Source organism: Tamandua tetradactyla, chromosome 7 (assembly GCF_023851605.1).
Source record: "Tamandua tetradactyla isolate mTamTet1 chromosome 7, mTamTet1.pri, whole genome shotgun sequence".
NCBI classification, from domain to species: Eukaryota; Metazoa; Chordata; class Mammalia; order Pilosa; family Myrmecophagidae; genus Tamandua; species Tamandua tetradactyla.
In genome coordinates this window covers 43,655,789-43,674,323 of record NC_135333.1, presented here as the reverse complement: position 1 = coordinate 43,674,323, position 18,535 = coordinate 43,655,789, and the positions used below count along the sequence as shown (strand labels likewise).

General features: G+C 41.4%; 1 long non-coding RNA gene across 2 annotated transcripts; it reads left to right on the top strand.

Annotated features, from left to right (window-relative positions):
* The first annotated feature begins 912 nt into the window (after positions 1–912).
* Positions 913–17,736, top strand: LOC143689622 (uncharacterized). Of its 2 annotated transcripts, none has more exons than XR_013178853.1 (3): positions 913–963; positions 13,599–13,795; positions 17,487–17,736. It is a non-coding gene; the product is annotated as an uncharacterized LOC143689622 (long non-coding RNA). The 2 variants fall into 2 exon arrangements; XR_013178854.1 differs by lacking the exon at positions 17,487–17,736 and adding an exon at positions 14,551–14,653.
* The last annotated feature ends 799 nt before the right edge of the window (positions 17,737–18,535 follow it).

Here is an 18,535-nt window from a genome sequence, read left to right as displayed (position 1 = left end):
ATGAGAAGAATTTAATCTCATTAATATGTAAAATAATGAGATAACTTTGCATGCCCATCAGATTTATAATAATTACATTGACAATGTCAAATTAGAGTGATGATGCGGGATAAGGAGAAAATGCACCCACTGCCAGTGGGAGGAGTGTAAGTGGGCCCTGCCCTCCTTGGAGAGTGAGTTGATGGAGCTGCACACACCGTGGCCAGGTGAGTCAACCTCTGGGGCTCAATCTAGAGCAGTTCTGGAGTCCTTCCAGCCATGTGCTCATGGGTGCACATGTGGAAGAGTCACTGTAGTATTAGGACAGAAGAGCTGTGGAAAAAGCTGGAGTCCATTGACAGGTCTTTAATAAACTATGTGTATATGCCTCAGCAATGATAGATCTCAAAGTACAATGTTGAGTTGAAAGCAAATTGTAAAATACTTTGTGTAAAGAAAGATACCCACAAAAGTGGTGGATTTTTTGCTCAATGTGCTCAAACGACCATTTCCTGAGGACCAGGGTTTCAGAGCGAGAAAGGGTTTATTGCTAGGTGTGAGGCAGGAAAGCAGATGGCCTAGTAGCCTAAAATTCTGTCTCCCCAAACTGCAGTAATGTTGATGGTTTTGTAGTATGGGCAGAGCCTCGCCAGCACAGCCAGGGACTTCTGTCTTCCCACTGACGGCCTGAAGCAGCTGCAGAAGATGGACCACCAGCCCCAATTCCTTTAAGATTAAGGGAGCTAGAAGTCTCTGAGGGGGTTGAGACAGGGTTAGAATTAGGGCAGTGGCTGGCTGAGCAAAGGGCAAATTCGAAGGAACAGTCAGGCCTCAAGGAGAAAAGTGTGTCTGAGAAGAACAGCAAAAAACAGCAGTGGGGGCCAGAGGACCCCCTGAGTGACCACCTGCCCTGAGCATCACAAAGGAGGGTGGAGCCACCCCACCCCACTTGAGGATGTCACCTATAATCAAGCATCCAACAAGGTAGAAGTAGGGGAGGGTAGTAAAATAGCTAATACAATTTTAAAAAGGACTAAAAATCTATAAAAGCAGACTGCCCTATAGTGTTGGGGCCTCTTGCCTCTCACCTCTTTCCTTGCGAGAGAGCCTGTATGACCTCTCACATGGACTCCTAACAAATTTTCTACATGCTTCATCTAAGAAAAAAAAGAAGACAGGCAAGTTTTAGGATAATGAACACAAGGGCTCCAGATGCTGTAATCAGAGGTGATCTAATGATTGGGCATGCGCAGATGGATTGCACACTTAGTCACAGAATGTGTGCAAGAAAATGGCAGCCTTAACATGATGATGGGAATGGATTTTATTATTTTAATGAACTATAGGTCACTTTACAGGTTAATGTTTAAACTACTGCTCATGTCAAGTGGGCTCATGCTGGTTAGACCTAGCTTCAGTTATAAACATAGCTTTGGAATTGGGATGGGTTAGTTCTGGGCTGACCCAGGACCTGTCATTAATAATTAGGGGCTGTCATTAGTGACCACAGACTCCAAAGTCAAAAAACCAGATAAAATAGGTACTAGTGGGAGTCAGTCACAAGGTTTTTATAGTCACAAGGGCACAAGATAAAGGTTATGCAATCTTTATTAGAGACCAAGGCAGCTAGATTACAGTTCAGAGATTTCAGGTATTTCCCTCTGTCTATTCTAATATACCAGAAAGTAAATAAAAAGAAAAAAGAAAAAAAAACCATATAATGATACAGCAGCCATTACCACCCCCTAAATCCTAACTTCTTGGTTACAACTCTTCTCTCATGTGATAATTCTCTCAATCTTGAGGGACAACTGGGCAACAACGATTCTAACTTCATGCTGGGAAGGGGCCTCAACATTATTGGCCAGAGAGATGAAACCTTTTGTTCTCAGAGAGACCAATACATCTGTGTTTCAGGGCTTATCTGGCATAGGAACAGTCTGGAGGCTTTAAATCTCTGAAAAGTAAATGTGATAAGTCAAATTAAATAGAGCCCAGGTATCCTTTAGGGTTTCCAGGAACACTGCTGGTTGGGGTTTGCCATGCTGTGGTACTTTGCAATAACTGGATGAAAGTTGCATAAGAATAACCTCTAGAATGATTCAACTCAATCTGAAATCTCTTAGGCACCAAAACTTTATTTAGTTTTCTTTCTTTTACCTCTTTTGGTCAGTCAATTCCATGATTCCAGACTCAACCTTGGGAGTCATGTCCCACATTGCTAGTGAGATTTATACCACTGGAAGTCATATCCCTTGTAGGGTGAGGAGAGTGAGTTTATTTGCAGAGTTTGGCCTAGAGAGAGAGACAACATCTAAACAGCAAGAGAAGTTCTCTGGGGCGACTATTAAGCATTTATTGTAAGTAGGCTTAGCTTCACCATTACTGAAATAAGTTTCATAATGTCAATCCTCAAGACTGAGGGCTTGACCTATTAATTTGGCTCAACTGCATAATAGAATAGTAGAAATTCCCCAGGTGGGGAAGTTTAATTTTCTCCAGTCCCTCAAGGGACTTTGCAAATACTTTTTCATATTCTGCCCAAAATCCTCTAAAGTGCATCAGGGTATAACATTAATCTGTAAAGAATATCAATATTTTATTCCTTATTCTAGGTTTCATGTCAAATAAAGCTGAACTGGATTGTTTAAATAAACTGTCCAAACAGTTTAAATTAGATAGTGTGCACCAGAAAATATAAATTTTGGGCAAAAGAAACACTCTTCTTTTGTTCCCACACAGAATTTAAAATCTTAAAAAACAGACAATATCATCAGTTATCCTGTATCCTGATTACCTTATCTCAAACAGATCAGCTTCATTCACATCTCTAATCAAAGTCTGATCAATTTTTTTAACTTCTTTAACAGTTGTACATGAAGTAATGCTGACTTTCAAAGCTTGAGAACTTAAACTCTGACTCTTAGCTTTCAAACAGATACTCAAAGTTTCAGGGAACTACCAAGCTACATACAAATAGCAAAGCATCTCAGAATTTAGAAATAACTGTTAAAGTTCAGGAATAAATGTGACTGATGTAAGAGTTTGCAATCTAGGCCCTGATTTTTCTTATAAGCATTTTCTAAATGAAGCTATTTTAAAATATAAAAAAAAAATTGATGGTTAACTTGTATCAGAGTCAGCAACCACAAACCTTAGCAGAAATTTTGTTCTTTACACATTTACCATTATGTTATGTTAATTAACAGGTAGAACATAATTTATATCCTTGTCTTGCCTCTCTTTTAAAGTTCCTTTTGTTGTAGAGGAAGTTCTAACTAAGCTGACCACATATACTCTTAGAGAAACATTATAACAAAGGTGTATGACTGATGAGTAAATCTGGTTGTTTCCATGATCTGTAAACTTTTTCTAAGAATAACTAAAACCAGGACTAACGACACCATACTGTCCTCTAACATCATATAGATCAGTATCAGAGTATGCTATGGACAGTAAGAATGTGGTCAAGTCTTTAGAGAGTTTATACAATCTTTAAATATATGAATAACATCTTACCCATACAGATTTAGCTAACTGAAGATTAAAAATCCATTTAAATTATTATCACACTTCCCAAACACTGTATATATTATATAACGTATACAATAAATAATATGCTAAACAATTTTAGCACCTCACTTTTACAAGGTGAAAGAACAAATCCATTGCAACGGTTTTCCTTTAAAAGTGAGAAGACGTCGTCTGAAATAAAGGGTGATGAGGTCAACATAAACATCAATAATGACATTTTTCTGATATAAAATCTTTGTCTCTAGACAGAGATTTCTTAACTCAGATGGTTAAGAAAAACTTTTTATAACCTTTCATTAAGAGCAGACAAGCAGTCCGCATTATTTAAAAAAAAAACTAAACACCAGTTATGTGTGAATACACACTTTGACACAAAATCTCTTTTCAAAAAAAATTTGGAAGCAGTTTTATCAAAATTTTGGTCAGCATTGGCTGTGACAGACAGAATTTATTTTTATAAACTTTCTACAATTTTCCATCCTCATTCAGGTCTGGTCTTACATATTAAAACCAGCGATTTTAGTTTAGGACAAACCACTCCCTTAGACAAGCTTATTAAATTTTAGCCAGCATTGTCGACAATGAAGAAAATCTACTCTCCCAAACTTTGTACAACTTTTCATAGTCATTCAGTGCTTGTAGTAAGAAACTAATACAACGAACAGTAGTCACATTAATCAAAACATATGATCACCTTAGTAAGGAGAATAATAAAAACACTATCCATCATTCCAACTACTCTATTTATTTATCCAGACTTCATAAAACTGGAAATAAATTTGAAACCAAAACTACAAAGCCCTCTGAACATGCATAAACCTTCCAATAACAGTATTCACGAAGGGAAGAAGAGACAGAGATACTATAAAATAATGGAAGAAGACAAAATGTATGTCTGTATTTTGAATGCAGCCAGACATTTACATACTTTGTACTCAAAATGCACAAATGAGTGCTTCACAATATGTCTAAAATCTCTCAGCCCGATCCACCATTTCCTTCAATATACCTTCAAAGGTTAGAAGAGCCCAAGTTTGAAATAAAATCAGCTCTTCAATAATTAAGGGATTTATATCTAAATAAAACTCAACATTATTCCAAAGCAGTAAATAACATTATTCCCAAGTACTAAATATTGCCAGGAATATTTCAGTTTAAAAAATTAGATTATGGCTTCTAAAACAACTGGTTTAAGGCTCTACTTATTCAAATGCTACTTTCTTATTTAAAGGTATAACAAGTGTCGTGTCTTTTATGAGGTCTTCCCCTCTAGATAATTCTTTATTTAGCTGATTTTAAAAAATTCGTCCAGCATTTGTACTTCTTTATTAAATAATTGGCAGGTAGTTTAAATACTACTGTCTTAAACTATGCCCTGGCACAAGTATATTTTAAATAAAATATAATCATGCCTTCCCCATTCCTGACAGCACTCACTTACCTGATTCTGTAATACTCTCATTGCAAGTGTACTGGCTGACACTAACAAAGCCACTACAAATCCAAATCCCACATACTGGGGTAATAAACGGCAAAGCAATGAAGCAGCCAGATTCTTGAAAACCAAAAACATTAAGGTTGACAAAAGTGTCATTTATATGCCTTACTAAACTCAACTGACTCCTTAAATAGGATATATTAGAAGCATCAGCCTATACTCATTTTATTGTATTTCATATATTTTATGTCATCATTACCAGGTACAATGCTCAGTTTATGCAACCTGTCTGTTTAGGCTACTTTTAAAAGGAATTTTTAGAATGTACATATAATACTGGTTTATTTTCTCATAAAACTTATATAAATTTAGGAACACACTTAAGTAGAATAAAATTGTGTTTGATGCAAAAAGTCATCATGAAAACAAGAATTGGATTAGATTTTGTCACTACAACTTTCAAAGCTGTACTTGCTTTTTTATTCCTTCTACCAGAGGTTAAAAATCTCTCTGTCTCCTGGGCAGGCCACAGTGGCTCAGCAGGCCGAGTTCTCGCCTGCCATGCCAGAGACCTGGGTTTGATTCCCAGTGCCTGCCCATGCAAAAAAAAAAAAAAAAAGAAACAAAAAAACCTCTCTGTCTTCAAAATATCCCAAAATTATGAACAACTTCAAGAATATATTGACTATAAAGCTCTGTAAAATATACTGCAATTGTTTAATTTGTTTCAAGCATAAATCCAGGCAAACTTCCACATAGCTCTCGAGGACATTTCCTGTTACTTACTGAAATTCACCAATTAGATCTTAATTACTTCTATCCCAAGGCTATATATATTTTAACAATGATTTATTTACCATGGCTACCATAGTGAAGGTATTATTGGAAAAAATAATTTTAAGTAGAGAATTATTTCAGAACAAGCATGGCTTACCCACAGCATTTCTTCTGTGCCTACCATTTCTAATCTCAGGGCCCAATAGAAAGAGTTCTAACCCAGCACACACTGCCCCCATCTCTCTGCACCAGCCCCTCCCCCATAGCTGCCTTAAGTGGTTAGAACCTGGGGACAGGGGCAGGTGAGACAGAATGAGGTCCAGTCTGTTGAACTTGGTATTTTTAAAAATATTTTTATTGTAAAATATAACATATATACCCCAAATCAATTAATTTCAAAGCACATTCTAAGCAAATAGTTATAGAACAGATTTCAGAGTTTGGTTACAGTTCCACAGTTTCAGGTTTTTCCTTCTAGCTGCTCCAAGACACTAGAGACTAAAAGAATTATCTATATAATGATTCAGCAATCATACTCATTTGTCAAATCCTATTTTTTCTGTTATAACTCCGTCTTTTCCTTTTCCTTTCTCCCAATCTTTAGGGGTGTTTGACTAGTCCATTTTAACTTTTTCATGTTGGAAAGAGTGTTGATAATATGAGGTAAGGAGATGCAGCTAGCTGATGTTCTAGAGAGGCTGGCCCCACTGGGTATCGGGACTTATCTGGTCTAGGAACCATCTGGAGGTTGTGGGTTTCCTGAAAGTAATCCTAGTGCATGGAAACTTCATAGAATCTCAGATATAGCCTTAGGTATTCTTTAGGGTTGGCAGGAATGGTATTGGCTGGAGTTTAGCAAACCATGATAAGTAGCAATGTCTAACTGAAGCTAGCATAAGAGTAACCTCCCAGAATAGCCTTTTGACTCTGTTTAAACTCTCTCAGACACTGATACTTATTTTGGTTCACTTCAGTTCCCCCTTTGAGTCAAGAAGTCAGGGCCAAGCTCATCCCTGGGAGTCATGTTCCACGTTGCCAGGGAGGCTTTCACTCCTGGATGCTGTGTCCCACATAGGGGGAGGGCAATGATTTCACTTGCAGAGCTGGACTTAGAGAGAGAGGCCACACCTGAGCAACAAAGGAGGTCCTCTGGAAGTAACTTTTAGACATAACTATAGATTATAGTTATGTTAGTTATAGTTAAGCTTCTCTGCTGCATAAATAAGCTTCATAAGAGCAAGCCTTAAGATCAAGGGCTTGACCTATTGACTTCAGAGTCCCTAATATTTGAAATAATATCAGGGATTTCCCTGATGATAAAGCTTAATAGTTTTCTATTTTTCCTCCAGTCCTTCCAGGGACTTTGCCAATATTTTAATTATCTGCTCAGCATACTCTGTGATATATCCAGGCATTACATTACAGAATTATAAGCCCTCACTCCCATTGAACTTAATTTTAAAAGTTTTAAATGAGGACGGTGGGATTTGAGAGTTCCTATGTCCCTTATTTTAATTGTTTCCAATTATTAGATTTATTTCACTTAAAGCTGTGACCCAGGCAATTAGAAAAGGTTTTGCCTTTCCCAGAGGCAGCCCTCTGGCAGCCCCCTGCTGCCTTAGGGAAATTCCAGGGACAATTTCTTTCTAATGCCCACGTTTGTTTACAGTAATTACAAAACCTAAAGCTTTGAACCCTGCTGCCCAGATGTTTTTTTTTCTCTAGGACTCCATGAGTACTAATTCATATTATACATAATTTCTATATGTAAATGCTTATTTATCTTTAAGCAATTTGAATAGAACTTTAAGAATTTTTGGTTAATTTGTTATTACCATCTGGAGGTATGAGAATATAAATTGAACAGGCAGACAAACACAAATAGAAAGTCAGTCACACAAGAAAGAAACACAGAAATACTTTTGAGAGTGACAAATAAAGGATTGACTATACTACCATCTCATCTCATTTCCGCTCTTTTGCAGAACAATTCTTAACTGTAATACAGTGTTCTTTCCACAGTGCCATTCTCAGGTTTTTTTCTCCCTTGATTCAAATCATATTAAGACCAGACTGTGTTAAAAAGATAAATCTTTTTCTCATAGACTCTTAATTAAAACCTTTCCAATTTTTCAATACAGCCCAAAGAAACCCATTTTTAAGAGTTTCTATAATCAATAACCAATTAGGAACACTTGACCAACAGAAATGCAGTAAGACACCAACTAACAAATGTAAACTCACTTAACACTTACTATATATTTACGTAACATACCAATTAATAACTAGACTGAACACACCGATTAACAATTAAAAGGCATTAAAGACTTACTATACCTAAGTAACGTACCAGTTAACAGTTAAACAGGCATGCTTAATTTCATTAAATACCAATTAATTGTTGACTGACTTATTTTTCTGAAGGTACCCAATAGACAATCTCAGGTCAGGGTCTCAGACCCCGTACAGTATGGTACCCCCCAAAAAACAATAGGGTGCGGCTGTCAGAGCAAGGGGGTTTGCTCTGGAACCAATACTCAGGACCTCATGCCCGGGTCCAGGGGACTCAAGCCACTGAAGTGATACTTGGTCCACCTTTACCTGGATGACCCACTCACCAAGTCTGATGTCGGATTTGGAACTAGAAACAGTTTCTTCTTTGAAGCTTTTTAAGAGGTCAGAAGGGTCTGAAGTGCCGGCAGAATAGAGAAAAACCTGATTGTTGAGCCTCTAGACTAAAGAATGTTCCACAGCCACAAAAGGCTCAGTTGTCACGTTCACGTGTCCTACTGGGTCCCAGGACCTAGGGCAGTCGGCCTCCTTGCTTCCTAGGGCCTTTTGTCCCATCTGGGGTGCCAAATTGAGACTGATCAAAAGTGGTGGGTTCTCTGCCCAACACACTCAAGTGACCAGTTTCTGAGATCCAAGGGTTTGAGAGAGAGAGTATTTTGTTAGGCATGAAGGAGGAGATCAAATGGCCTATCAGCCTCAGGATCCATCTCCTTGAACTGTAGTAAATCTTCTAGTTCTATAGAATCCAGATGGGCAGGGTTTAGGATAATGAACACAGTGGCCTCAGATGATGTAATCAGAGGTGATCTAATCATCACACATGTGCAAATTGATGACATGCTTAGCCACAGAACCTGTGTAAGAAAATGGTATCCTTCATATGATGACTGGCGTGACTTTTAGTGTTATAATGAGGTATAAGTCACTTATAGGTTAAAATCTAAGCTACTGTCCATGCCAGGCAGGGCTACATTGGTTAGATCTAGCTTCAGTTATCAATACACCTTGGGAATTGGGGTAGATGAACTCTGGACGGATCCAGGACCCTTCATCAATAACCATTAGGGGCTGTCTTTAGTGATCACAAGACTCCAAAGTCAAAAACAGATGAAATGGGTACAAGTGGGGGTCAGTCACAAGATTTTTATAATCACAGTGGCACAGGATAAGGGCCATTATCAGAGATCAATCAGCTGGGTTACAGTTCAAAGGTTTCAAGAATTCCCATCTGTCTACTCCAATATACAAAAACAAAAAGGAGTATCTGTATAATGATTCAGTCATCATGATCAACTCCTCAATCCTAACTTCTCAGTTACAAGATGAAAGCAATAAAAATGTGAATGCTGTATTGTTTACAGAGACAGACTTGTATAGTCAAAATATAGAAACACAGTGGTAAGGATACATATCACCTTCGACTGGTACATGCTTTCTGGAAGCGTTTAGAAGAGAGTAGGACCCTAAAGGGAATTTTGGCAAAACTATGTTCATTTATTTTTAAGGGGAAAAATCATCTGGGGCAAATGGGGCAGTGTGTAGACCTTGGTTGGTTTCAGGTATTTCTTATAACATTTTCAACACTTTTCTGTACTTCGGAAACAAAGAGGGGCAGGGTGGGCCACGCTGGCTCAGCAGGCAGAGTTCGCGCTTGCCATGATAGAGACCCGGGTTCGATTCCCGGTGCTTGCCCATGCAAAAAAAAAAAAAAAAAAAAAAAAATAGGAAGAAAGGAAGAATGGAGGGAAACAAAGGAAATCTTCTCTGATTTTTCCAGCTTCCTAGGACTATCTCCCCTTCACTGGAACCAGTCTAAGCAATTGCCAACTGAATCATTCAATTTACAACATAATCATGTTGCCTGTTTATGTATATATAAAATAACATTTTCTATAATAACATTTTATAGAATAACATATATATATAATATTTGTTTAAAATTTGGCATGGTTTTATATTTACAGAAAAGGTGCGAAGATGATCCAGAAAGTTCTCATACGTTCTGCTCCAGTCTCTATTATTAACATCTTACATTAGTGTGATCCATTTCTAACAGCTCAAGAACCAATAGTGTACATTTTCCTTAATTAAAGTCCACGCTTTATTCACATTTCCCTAGTTCTTACCCAGTGTCCAGAATCTCCCCTGAGGCATTGCACATTTAATTGTCATGCCTGCTTGGGCTCCTCTTGGCTGTGACACTTTCTTACTTTCCTCGTTTGTGATGATGTTGATGGTTTTGAGGACACTGTCAGGGTTTTGTTGAGTGTCCCTCCACTTGGATTTGTCTGGCGTGTTTCTCATGGATGGACTTGATAGTGGGTTTAGGGAGGGAGACCAGCGAGGTGGCGTGTCCTTCTCCTCGCATCACAGTGAGGGTCCAAGCTGCCGAATCTGTCCGCCCAGGAGATGTGCCTATTCTCCCTTGTTCTGTAACTCGTTCAGTCATTTATTTTATCAGTATGCTTACTAATAAAATACTCTGGGCTATAGTCCAATGTTATTATATTTATTTTAGCTTTGGCCATGAGGAGTTCTTCCAGTTGGCTCCTGTGTCCCTTTGGCATGCCTTCACCATTGTACATATGTGGATGCAAGAGGACTAGGTCTCCCTTACTTTATAGTGGCATTAGAAACCAAGATTTGGGTGTTAGATGTGCTCATTGCTAATGGGATGCCATTGCTTCATGTCACTGTTTCTCTCCCCTAACAGACAAAGGAAATACATGTGTGCATACTAATTCATGAATGTAACATATCTATAAGTATTTCTATATGCAACCATCTGTAGCTACACTAAACTAAACATGAGTTCATACTGATAAGTCCATCTGTAATCCATTACCCTATTCTAAACTGGTTCCTTTGCTTATCTCTGAACTCCCTCTCCAACAATGAGAAACCTGGCTCCCTCCACCCACCATATACTCACTTAATTGTTTAAGTCCAGTTTACACAGTGTTATCAGATTTGTTAACATGTGTCCTCCTAGAAGATTCCTTTATCATAGTGTACCGTGCTTATGTTCACGTTCTTGTGTTTTCCGTTTTATTGACAACTCACTTCCAAAGTTACTTAGGCCAGCACTTTCCTCTCCTCCTCCCCCAGAGAGACTGTATCATTTGCACTTTATACTTCACCACCTGAACCTCATTTCAGGATTCCCCTAGTCTCCTTAATGGTATTTTAAAGTTTGATCATATTAAGATTTGCTCTTTGTGCTATACAGTTCAATGGGTTTTTAAAAGCGTGCAGTGTCATGTGTCCACAATTAATGAATAATATAGAATAGTTTTACCATCCTCAAGCTCCCTGGGATTCACCTATTCAAGCCTTTCCCTTGCTCCAGAGCTTAGCAACCATTGATGTTTTTACAATTTTCGTAATCTTGCCTATTCCAAAATGCTGTTTAATTGGAATAATGCAGCATAAAGATTTTTCGAACTGGCCTCTTTCACTAAATGTGAATTTAATATTAGTCCATGTCCTTGCTTGGTGCTTCATTTCTTTTTTATCACTAATAACATTGCATTGTATGGATGCAATAAAATTTCTCTGCCATTGACCTATTGAAGAATATCTCAGTTGCTTCCAGTTTGGGGTTGTTATAAATAAATCTGCTGTAAACATCTGCTTGTGCATTTGTGTGTGTGTGCAGAAATAAGTTCTCAAATCAATTTAAATACCAAGGAGTGCAATTGCTGTATCATATAGTACAACTATGTTTAGCTTTGTAAGAAACTGTCAAACTATCTTCCAAAGGGAGGAGAATTGTGAATTCCCACAAGCAATGTAGGAGAATCTCTGTTGCTACAATCCTTGCCAGCAATTGGTATTGCCAGTTTGTTAGGTTTCAGACATTCTGATAGGTGTATAATTGTATCTCCTGTTATTTTAACTTGTAGTTCTCCAATGACAAATGATTTGTGGCATCTTTCCATGGGTTTATTTGTTAGGTGTGTGTATGTATATGCATCATGCATATACATCCATGCAATCTTCTTTGGTAAGGTACGTATTCAATATATCTTCCTTGTTGATGTTTCTGATAAGAACTTTTGCTCATTTTCCAAACTGGGTTTCTTGGTTATTTATTGCGGCATTTTAAAAGTTCTTTGAATGTTTTGGATACAAGCATTTATCAGATATGTGTTTTGCAAATATTTTCTTTCAGTCTACGATTTTATTTTCACTTTAAATGTATTTTTATGACCTTAACATTATCTTTTGGAGATAATTTCCTTTTTATTAAAGTCTAACCTTATCTGTATTTTCTTTCATGGATCAGGCTTTTGGTATTTTCCTAAATACTAGACACCAAACCCAAGTTCACACGGATTTTCTTCTATGTTTTCTTCTTCAAGTTTGTATTTCTGCATTTTGCACTTAGGTCTATGATCCATATTGAGTTTTTTTTAATGTGGAAAATGTAAGGTCTGATGCTAGGTTATGATTATTATATTTTGCCTGTGCACATCCAGTTGTCTCAGTACCATATGTTGAGAATTCCATCCTTTCTCTGTTGCACTAGTCTTTGCTCCTTTGTCAAAGATCCATCCACTCCAGTGATTCCTGCTCTAGGGAAGTTGTTCTTGAGGTGTCTCCTTGGATTTCCCTACCTCTCCATATTTTAGTAGAGCGGTTTATCCTGCAACCTCAGTTCTCTGAGTAGTCAAAGGAAAATTATCTGTTTTCAAGTGGTTCATCTTTCTTCCTTGTATTGATGAGAAGTGTGTGTCCATGCTGGAGCTGAATGGAAGTCAATTTCTGTCAGACCCACATATCAGTTTTAACTCTTGTCAGGGTTCTCTAGGAAAACAGAACCAAAAGGATAGATCTATAAATATGAGATTTTATAAAAATGCATTACTCAAATGTGGAGATGCATGAGTCCAAATTCCATTGGGCAGGCTGCAGGCTGGCAACAACGATGAATGTCTTTAACAGATTCCCAAAGAGAGGCTGGCTGGCTGAAGCAGAGAGAGAGAGAGATTATCTCTTTGGCCTTCTCCTTTAAAGCCTTCAACTGATTAGATTAAATGTCTCTAGTTGCAGAAGGCACTCTCCTTGACCGACTGCAGATGTAATCAGCCATAGAGCAATCAACATGCTGATGATTTAAATCCACCAGATGTCCTCACAGCAGCAGCTCAGCCAGTGCTTGCTGGACCAGAAAACTGGGCACCAGTATATGGCCAAGCTGACATAGGAACCCAAACCATCATACCTTGTAGGGCCTCATTCACAATGCCTACTATGTGCTCGGGATTCTGTAGACTTTATTGTGCTTCCTTCCAACAGTTCTGTGAGCTATGTGCACCCGCTCAGAGGCCTTCTCTCAGCCGGCCTTTTGCACAAGGCCACCTCTCTGATGAGATGCCCGCTCTGAGTGTGCATCAAGGATGCTCAGTGCTCCCTGCCTCCTCATTGTTGATCAGGGACTCTGGTTTCTCTCGCGGCTCCCAGCACACAGGCAGCTTCTACGGATTCCAGGGTGCTGGGGGTTCTGACAAGTGTGCCCTGTATTTGAACCTCCATCTCTTTGTCTGTCCTCTCCACATGAATATTTATCGCACAGAAAGCAGAGCCAGACACCAGCCCCCCATTCATGGAATTCATCAACACCCCCTTTGTATCCTGGACCCAGGGACGGAGGCCTGAGACCCAATGAAAATGTCTCGCTCTCTGAGTCACCAGCGCTGCTATCAACAATGCTAAATGGGCTTTTATTCCCTTCTGTCGGTGTGACCCAGGACTCTGTGGAGCAAAGCGATGGTGAGTTTGTTGCAGGATGAAATGCAAGAAGTAAATTCACAGGGAAGGCTGTGAGGGCGTCTCCGTGCCCTGCTCTGGAGGGATTCGAAGCAGGGCCTAACTCACTCCCACAGCCCTTTATGAAAGAGCCCTCAGTTCTACAGGAGAAGCTGCATCCCTGCGGGACTCCTCCCTCGCTGGGGTGGGTGGTCCGCACCGTGCGGGCTCAGCAGGGGCTCGGGGCGGAGACGCAGCTCTTCCAGGGCCAGCAGCAGGCCTTGCGCCCAGGCCCTCCGTCTGCTCGATGTCAAAACAACTATAAATCCAGTCCACTTGCGCTGAAATATGTTTCAGCCAGTTGTCTGATGTCCTGTAAAGCAGCAGGTGGCTCCATAAACATCTCCTTTTAGCAGGCCCACGTCACTCCAGCCATCCACAGCACCGCAGGCTTAGATACCGTGGGCAGGGACATTTCCCTGTCGGCTCCCTCAGCTCCCCTTGGGAGCTCTCCCCAGCCGGCCCAGCCAGTGCCAGGGAACCGCCCCCACGCCCCACCTCCAGGGAGGCCTTAGTGTCAGGCAGAACCCAGCAGCCCACTCACAAGTGTTCTCCTGAAGCCCTCTTCTTCTCTGGGTATGTTTTTCTATCTTGTACCTCTTCAGAGATGGTGTTTGTATAGGGAACCACTGTCTGTCTGTCTCTCTTTCACACACACAGCTGTGCACACACACGTAAATGCACAACTCACTTCTCTCTTTAAAAACTTCTGATTTCAGCGCCTCTCCATGGATGGGGACCACAGGACCTTTGTCCCCAGGTCCCTGCCTCTGCTCTCCAACCCTGGAGAGGAACCAGCTCCCCCACCCCACCCTCCCCCACCCTCCGCCACCCCACCATGGCCCTGCCTGCTGCACTCATCTATGCCGTCCCTGGCCACGGGCTCAGTCACCTGAGTCCACATTCAGCACCTGGTCATCACAGCGACAGGACGGCCCCTGACACACAGCGGCCGCTGCCCTTCAGAGGTGACTGGGAAGTGAGCAGGTATGGACTCGGGGCTCCAGTGGTGTTTAAGCAGAGGATGGGGCCGGGCACCTCCGGAGAAGAAGGCATTTGTCTGGTGGGACCCTGCAGGGACAGCCGTCAGCTTCCGGGGAAGCGAGAGCCGGAGGCCTCAGGCCTTGCATGTCCAACCAGCTGTGCGATAGAAGCCACGGGCTCCTCTAATCCTACTGATTACTCACAAACGCTACAGACCCACATTGGATGGGCAGCTCTTTGTCCAGAGTTAAATCACGTGTGCACTTTTAAAAGCTGTAAAGCAGAAGCTTTCCATCCCCGGGGTCTTTCCCAACCTTTGATGGGGAGCCTGGGGCTCAGGACTTGGCCCCATGATGCGGTGCTTCTCTGAAATGATATTGGCGTTGAAAAAGAGCTTTATGGTTACCTAAATGCCTTCAGATTAAATAATGTATCTCTATCGAGAACTACAAAGGGATTAGAACAGTTCAAAGGCACAGCAAAGTTCACGCAGCAGTCAGTTCCCTAAGTGGAGAGACACTTTGATTGGGCTAACTACTGCTTTTGTCAACAGTCACTTTTGAGATAAAGCTTCAGACCAAGGAAGCTTTTAAATAACCACTTGGGAAATTCCTGGTGCCTTTGATGGGAAAGGGGTGGCTGGTCCCCAACCAAAGGAGTTGTCTTCATGAAAGGCCAGGGACAGGCAAGCAGTTTTTTCAGGGACGAGGGGGCCAATATCCCCCTGACTCTATCCCCCCAACTCCCTGACTGCTCCAAAGGAGCAGAGATGTGCCTGGGCACAGAGCTGTCCCCCATGACAAGGGCACAGCACCCCAGCATGCTTTCCACATCAGCAGGGCTGCCTAGGGGTAAAACGATGAAGGACCCCAAAGATTTTTAGCTGCAGTGGGGCAGCACGTTGTGAATTTGTATTACTGATTTCTGAAGTGTGCACACTCCCTGATTTGCAATTCCACTTCGAGGACTAAGACCAAAGAAATAGAGGTGATGGTGGAGACGGGTGCAGAGAGCTGCTCCTTCCAGTTGCTCCTACACACACAGATTCTTCCTCTAGCCCCTTCCATACCGTGCTCCCCCTGCATGGTAGCTCTGAGCAGTGGTGGTTCCTAGCAGGGAGATGCGGGAGACCTGTATTTCCACAATAAGAAGGTGGTTACGTAATTCACGGAGCTTCCACACAGGGACACAAAAGCTGATCACGCCGCCGCTGTAGCAGAGCATGTCATAGTCCCGTCATCATGCTCCATTCTGTGATACCTGAAGTTCTAAAAAGTAGGAGAAGGAAATTAAGGAAGGCAAGAAGGGTGGGGTGGGTAGAAGGAGAGAAAGGAAGAAGGGAAGGAGGGAGGAGAAATTCCCTTCCCTGCACACATGCTTCTCTGCTTCCTTTTACCACAAACTTTGCATGTCTCTCTATGCGTCTCCATGCCCTCCCCTGCCATTACCTCTTACCAAGTGGCCACCTACTCCCATGGCCAGCTCTAAGGACCACAACTGTGATGGCATTTGACTTCACCCATCCCCGGCCTGTGACCAGTTTCCCTGTAGTGATGCCAATGCCTCAGACCAGCTCCTCCTGCTTGGCTGGTTCTCCACTCTCAGCTGCTAGCACCTCCCATCTGCCCCCTTATCCAGAGAATTGCCTTCCTGGTGGAGTTGCCTGGCCTGGTGGAGAGGAGGGGCAGAGGGACAATGACTCAAGGGTCCAAGCGCCCACCCCATCTCGGGCTGGAGCAGCCTATGGTGCTGTCCAGGCTGCATCAGGCCAGAGCAGGACGTCTCACCAGGTCAGGACTGGACAGAGCGTATCCTATTGCTGCGCCCCCTCCTCCCTTGAGCAGCTAGACCCCTCAATTAACATATCACTAAGGGAAGCCTTCTTTTACCCTTAAGCCTGCTTTTCTCCAAAAATTTCCATCTCAGAAATGGCACAATTTGCCCAGCTAGCCTAACTTTTAAAGCAATCGCTCCTTATGTGTTTGATTTTATCACACAAGTGTATATCCCTTAAAATTGTACTTGATGTTTATTTTATGTCCTTTTTAGAAACGGCTTACCCTCATCCCTTTCTTTTCCTTATAATTTATCTGTTGCAGTAGCCAGGGCATTTGATCAGTAGAGTATCTGACAGTTTCCTGTACTCTCAATTTCTCTGACTGTGTCCTCACTGAGCCCTCTAGGCATTCCCCTGTCCCCTGCACTTCCTGCACTTAGCAGCAGGGCCAGAGACTGCCCTGGATTCAGGTCCCCGTCTTGGCAAGACGGTTAGGTGTGTGGCTAGGTTTTCCATGAGGAATCACATGGTATCGGGTTTCCATTTCATTTTTTGAAATTAGCAGTTATTGATGCTCAATGCCTCGATCCCGCTGCCCACCAGGAATTGAAAACCAGTGGTATTGCAGTACTCTCATGCCGTCGCCTTTATTATGCAAAGTCATTTTACAAGGAGATGCTTCCTCTCATCTCCATGTGTCCACACCGTGCTGCAGTTCACAGAGTGCTCTCTAAGGGTCAAGGCTGGCTTCTTCTCTTTGATTTACCTCATTTCCAAGACTGTGAATTTTTCTGTCATCCACTAGGTGTCCAGTGAGTTTTAATGCCATTCTTTAATTAACTTATACATTTATGAAGGATTTCAACTAATTGCAATTCTTTATCCTTATTGTAGCACAACTTGGATCGTCTTCAGCCAGCGGTGTCCTCTCCCAGTCGGCCGTCAGGGTCCCAGATACCAGAAGTGCCTTCTTCAAATTTGTCCTAGCCTCTCTCTGTTTGTTCTATCCGTTTACTCTGTTCTAACGTGGGGTTTGAGAAAATCCAAAAACTATGCTGCTGCTTCTGCCATTGCCACTTTCCCAGAATCCCAGCTTTATTTTCTTTCCCAGTAGTCATTATCAACAGTAATAAAAATATCAGTAACATGCTCCCTGACTTTTTGCTTAATTAGAATAAAATTGTCATGTAAATAAGGGCATAATTTTGTTCAAAACATTTTTCCCGTACCTGGCGTATAATAGCATCCAATAAATGTTTAATAAATAAATAAGCATTTATGGAATATTTGTTATAGTAACCCACAGGGTTTCTCCCATTTAATCTTCCCAGCAGCACCACAACGTAGATGTCATGATTTAATCCCATCTAAGAAATGAGGAAACTATTGTTTAAAGAGATAACAACCAGGGGAAGATTGGATGGCAAATGGCATAAGCAGCCTGTGAGTCCAGAACCTTTGTCTGGACATCTGTGCGTGCTCCACAGACACTAAAACCACATTGTCCAAAACCTCCCATGGCCCAGTGCCGTCTCCAACGCAGCGTCAGGGGAGGGCGGCACATGGGACCCGTCTGTTGGGTGTCACCCCCTTCTTCAACCGCACATATTACATGCGAGTGGAAGGAAAGGAGGCTGGAAGGTCGCCCACAGAAGTGAATAGCTTATTTTTTGTCTCTGAGTGGACTGATTCTGAGTGGATTTTATAATTTCAAATAATTTTTCATTTGTTTTATAATAAGCAAAACTGAAAAAAACGTACCCCCCTTGCACTCTCACAATGTCCTGTGTGCACATACTTAGGGTTGAGGCAGACAAAAGAACGCTCTCTACATCCGTCTGTGGCGTGAGCATTGATTTATAGGCATGGTGTTTCAGCTGAATTAAGCATGCATTTACTAGGCTCCTGCTGTGTGCATCAGCTAGCTCCATAAAGAATCCTGG